The 5,798-nt window shown below is 47.8% G+C and overlaps 1 pseudogene; it reads right to left on the reverse strand.

The window, feature by feature from the left end:
• Positions 1-2,891: 2,891 nt before the first annotated feature.
• LOC130230078 (uncharacterized) lies at positions 2,892-4,799 on the reverse strand (annotated as a pseudogene).
• Between the last annotated feature and the right edge of the window lie 999 nt (positions 4,800-5,798).

Raw genomic sequence — 5,798 nt, forward strand, 5'->3', positions numbered from 1 at the left:
CTCCTTTCTTGGGTCTGGGTAGGCTAGGCATGGAGCACAGCACAGGCGTTGTCTGAGTGTGCTCATAGCTTTGTCTTGGGCTTCTGCCCACGCAAAAGGTTCATCCTTTTTCAGAAGGGAGGTCAGTGGTCGTGCAAGGTCGGCGTAGCCTTCGATGAACTGTCTTGAGTAATTGCACACTCCCAGAAAGCTTCTTAGCTCAGACACATTGGTGGGTGTTTTAATGCTTTGGATTGCCTGGGTATGGCTAGACTGCGGTTCAATGCCATTTCGTCCCACGAGCAGGCCAACGTAATTCACTTTGGTTTTACACCATTGTCCCTTGTTGAGGGCAATCTTTGCTCCTGCGATTTTCAGCTGGTTCAGGACTTGATCGATTTCCTTGAGTTGATCATCTACCTTTGAGCTTTTCAGGAGAACATCCTCGACATAGACAAGATTACCTCTGGCTCTGGCATCAGGGCATGCTTTGTTCAGGAAGATGTTGAATTCTGCTGGTGAATTAGCATAGCCGAAAGGGCACCGTGTAAAGGTGTATTGCTGATTGCCGAAGTGTGTTGTGTTGGTCATCAGGGTGGACTGGAATTGTCCAGAACCTGGAGGCGACATCTAGTGTTGAGAGAATTGTCGAGCCTTTGATTTTGGGGATTTCCTGTTCCAACTGAGTCATAGGCCATAGTGACAGGGGCACCTGCTGGTTCAACTTGCGGTAGTCGATAGTAGGTCGCCATTTCCCATTGGCTTTTAGTACTGGCCATATTGGAGCAGAGTACGTGCTGTTACAGGGGCGGATGACCCCCTTGGTCAACATGGAGTCGATGATTTCTTGCACTGGCTCGTATGAGGCAATCGGGATTTTATATTGTCTCACAAATGTGGGTGGCGCATTTGGGTGAGTTGGTATGCGCACGGTATGGATGTTGGTTAGGCCACAGTCCAGGGAGTCTTTGGCGAAGGAGTCTTTGTACTTGTACAAAACTTCTTTGAGTCCTTGGCGATCTGCTTCGTTGTGGAGGGCGTCAGCCTCACTAAGGATCTGTTGGAGCTGTGCCGCGAACCCAGCATAGGGGTTTTTCAATCGAGTCATTTGAGTGACTTTGGGTTTGGATGGCAATTGGCTTAGGTGTTTCTGTTGTAGGCTGTGTTGAGACTGCATAGACCGTGAGGTGGGTGTCATCCGACAGTTCAGATCGGCATACACTTTCCCTTGACACTGGCAGGACGGAAGTTATGGTGATGTTTCCATGTGGTCGTGTAAACATCACTGTGTCATCATCTTCGTCAGACAGTGGTTGGGCTGGTATTGGGCCTATGACAGGTACCATCAGGTCGAAGTCATGAAACGCCTGGTTGATGAGCCATCCTAGGTGACTGGTTTTAGGGACAGTGACATCTCTGGCAGTGCAGTTGTTGAACAGTATGTAGATAGCATGTGATGACGCATCAATAAGAGGGGTGGCTTCCAGAGTCAGGCCCAGTTTCAGACAGGTCCTGGATGGCTGGAAGAATGCTAGCTTACTGTTGAGAGTGTGGCCAGGTCGCATGTTGAGGTGAACGCTGACACTCTTGCTGTATGCAGGGATTGTGACTTCTCTCTCATCGATCATGGCACATGCATCTGGTATGGTTTGACCAGATCGAAGGGTGTTTAAATTGACTGAAGTGGTCAGTTGGTTCGACAGAGGGGCCCACACAACATTGTTGATGATGTCCACACAGGCATTGAGCCGAACTAGGATGTCTGCTCCGATGTAGATGTCATGAGGTAGGTTAGGGACAACGAGGAAGTGGTGACTCAGCAGTCTGTTGTTCCATTGGATGTCCACAGCACAGATCATCTTGGACGTGGCCATGGCTGTCGAACAAGGACTGAGGGGGAAGCGGCTGTGTTTTGAGACATGTGGCTGAGTCTGGTGTCTTCGTTTTAAGGCTTGGAAGAGCTTTAGACTGACAGCTGAGTTCTCTGCCCACAGTGCTAGGGCCACATTGGAAACCGAGGTGTTTTGAATGTCTATTTCAGTCTTGATTGGAATGGCGCTGGAGTCTGAGTCAGGAGCTTGTAGTGAGCAGAGGAAAGGGTCTTGATCCTTACTGCTGGAGGTTGCACCAGTAGTCAGTGACTTGGGGTCAGTGCCTGTAGCTTGACACTGTGGCTTTTTGGAGCAAACTGGCTGGAAGGGCAATGGCTCCCGGACTTGAGTCCATATCTTCATATGCTTGAAATCAATTAGAGGTTCAAATCGGTTCAGCAAATCTTTTCCTATGAGGAGGGGGTACGTGTTGAGTGGTGACACGTACACTGGTTGAACGAGGCTCATTGGTCCCACTGTCAGGTGTACTGGGGCAAGCTGTTTCAGCTGTAGGCCAGTGTGGGAGTAGGCTTGGAGGTTCAGTTCACACCTTTGAAGTCTGAGAGTTCTTTTGGTTCTCTTGGCTCTTTCTTGGACTTCTTCGAGGAGTTCTGCTGACATTAGGGTGATGTCAGCTCTTGTGTCCACGAGAGCTTCGACTTGGACTTGGCGTTCGATGATGTTAGACAAATAAAATTTCCTTGCTACACCTCTTTCGATGAGGTCACCCAGTAGTTGAGGGACAGGAGTTTGGCATGGGACAGGTAGGATTTCAGGGCTGGCTTGAGGTTTGTCGGAGAAGTGGCAGACGACCAGAATGGCACTTTCAGGAATTTTTGGCAGTTCATCAGCAGTCTGTGGGATGCTGCCGTGATCTGCTGCAGTAGCTGTGGAGTTAGTGCTTAACTCTATAGCGAGGCGTTCAAACAGGTTTCCTGTTTCACTTGAGGTAGTTGCAGGTATGGCTCTTTGAGAGTGACGGGGTACATTGCTATTCTCAGAGGTCTGTTGATGGTCGCTGCTGCTTTGTTTGACGGCTAGTCAGGCTGAATCCAGTTTATCCTCCTTTTTCCCCTTCCTGTCGTCCTCCTTGCGTTGGAAGAATTCTTTCATCATCATTCTCATCATTTCTTGAGGGTCAAAACCAGATGGGGTAGTTTCTTCTTGTTGGGATTGAGATCGAGTTCGGTCAGTGGAGAATTGGTGTGAGTGCTTTCGTCGACTCCTTGGGCTTATTGATCCAGGGTTTTGTCGTCGTCCCTTGGAGGCACCGTTGGATTGTGACGAGCTTTTTCTCCTTTGATTGCCGAATGAAGTGGAATGAGTCCACGATCTCTCCCAGTGACGTTCAGGAGAGCGTTGTCGTCCAGAGGGTCCATCATAGAGACTGTTCCTCTGTCTAGATCTAGCGTCAGCATGAGAGTCCCGTTGTCTGCGGGGTGCCGATGCCTTCCCCTCTTGAGCAGACTGCTTGGTTTTGTCTGGACGTTGGGCACCCTCTAGTGCCAGTTCTGGACTTTGGGTTTCGACAGCCAGAATAGTGGTGGTTTTGGCGCTCTTTTCTGAAGCCATCTTCTGTTTACCATAGGCTTTATGTGCCAAATCTAGTAACTGTTGCACAGTCAAAGTTCGTGGGCATGCAAGGACTCCCAGATGGTGGCTTACAGCAGGATGGAGGTTTCGCAGGAATAGAATCTTGAAGTTAAGATCTTCTTCCATTTTGGGTTCATTCCGAGCTCCAAAATAGGCTCGTCTGAGCCTGCTGTAGTATGTTTGAGGAGACTCGTTACGGCCTTGCTTCATCCCAAGTGCAGCCACCAGTCCTCTCTCCAATTCGGGGTCAGCAAATCCTTTGATGAGAGCTTCTTGGAGTAGGAGGTAGTCATTTTTTTGTGCGAGCTGGCTGTCGGTCTAGGAAGCTGCGTACTTCAGGGCTGGATGTCGCCCGAAGCAGGTAAAGTCTATTTTTTTATCTGAGACATTAGGTCTCATTTCCAGATGGAAATCAATGTCTTGCAGATAGGCGTGGATCTCCTGACCACCTGGCGCACTTGGGGTGAACTTGCCAATGTTCCTGGCCAGCTTATCGAGGTCTTTGAGATCCATGTTGTGCGCTGATCTGTGACTGACTAGCACAGGCTCTCGTCGCTTTGGGGTAAGGTCAGGCCCTGCAGAAGGAGCTGGTGAGCGTCTTCGGCTTGGTTCGTCATCTTTCTCACTATGTGTGAGTTCGAGTTCGGGTACAGGGGATCCTGTCCTGCTTGGCAAGGGTGAGGCTAGTGCATATCTTTCCTTGGCGGGTTCACGTCGCAGTTTGTAGGCATGCTTAAGTTCATCTTTGACACTGGCAGACTCCTCTTTGAAGTAGTCCGGTTCCTGTGTTAGTCGATTGGCTTCATGTCTCGCTTCATCTAGGTGAGTTTCAAGAGCTCTGTTTTTGGCTTTTTGGTCTCTTGCTTCAACCTTTGATTCTTCCAGTAGCTGTTCTGCATCTTCAAGCTTGTTGGTAGCATCAGCGTAGTTTGCTTTGGCTTGCTCCAATTCTTGGGTGGCAGCAGCTAGGTTCTCTCGCAGTTTATCTATCTCTTCCTTAAACTCTAGATCCGTCTTCGTGGACAGTTCAATTTGCTGTCGAGCCTCCAGTTCTAGTTGCTCGATGCGAAGTTGTCTGTGTGTCAGCTTGTGCTGGAGCTGGCTGGCATGCCTGTAACTTATCTTGAGGGTGGTGATGAGAGTGTGACTCAGTGTTCCAGTTATCTTGGCTAGGTCTTTATGACTGTAGCTGTGACTTGGGTCTTGTGACATTAGGCTTGATAAGTTCTCATCCAGCTGATCCTGGGTCAGTTGCTGCAGGTTTTCGGCAGCCTTGGGGAGGAAACTGTCTGTTACCACACTCAGCCATGCTTCTAAGTCCTTCCAATGGCCAGCAGGGTCTTTAGTACGGGCCATGTTTGTTGCAGTGGGGGAGACTTAGAACCGATCTGACACTGACCTTGAAGTGGGACGAGAATAGGAAAGAGAGAACGAAACACAGCAGAACAAGAGGAACAACAATGTCAGAGTGTAATATTAAGTGTGAGAAGTTAAATGTGTACCAATGTTCTAGTGTGAGTGTTCTAGGTGAGTGTCGTTCTCTGGGCTGTGGTCCTCTGCTGGATGTGCATCTAACTGGTAAACTCTGTGGGGAGAATCAGTAAACACGTACAGTTGGCACAGCTAAGGAACAGAGAAATACAAAGTGATAAGAAGTGTAAAGAATAGGGTAAAGATTGGTGTTTGCACTTTCTTAGAGAGAGCAATGATTTAGCTTCCCTTAATCTAAAACAAAAGAATGCTCCTAAGCTAACTTTTGAGTTTTAGGGTTTCTAATCACCAGGACTGCGGCTGTTATGAAAATTTCCTATGAAACAGGAGAAATTGTGATAACAACAACAGTGTTGGTTTCTTAAATCAATAGGATTGACACCACACCAAATGAATTGTCCCTGAATGCGTGTTAAAAAAAATAGCGACTGACGATGCTTATCTTCTTGACAACCTGCTTTTAGCTCTGATGGGTAGGATTTCACAATGAGGAGGGAATGAGAGTGAGAATCAGGCAAGTTCAACTTCAGCAATGCAGTGTTCAAGTTTCCCAAACATTTGTCAAATGTTCCTAAAATTCTCTGCTCTATGATTCTCACAGGTGCAATACTTCAAATAGCAGCAGCAGTCAAGTCGAAAGAAGATAGTAGAGAAAGAGAAGACAAAAAGATAGTTTTGTCTGTTGGACAAACTAAGATTGACCAAGTGGTGGCGCTGTCGAATGGATAATTCCAAATTGTTGGTTTATTGGGTTATCACGTTAGGTAGTTAGCCAAAGTAATGACAAGCTTGTAAGTTTAATTTGGGTTTAGCTAACCGAGGGATACTACCCTTATAAACTCAACAGGGTGCAACAGACTACTC

This window comes from Danio aesculapii, chromosome 6 (genome assembly GCF_903798145.1).
Source record: "Danio aesculapii chromosome 6, fDanAes4.1, whole genome shotgun sequence".
Classification (NCBI taxonomy): Eukaryota; Metazoa; Chordata; class Actinopteri; order Cypriniformes; family Danionidae; genus Danio; species Danio aesculapii.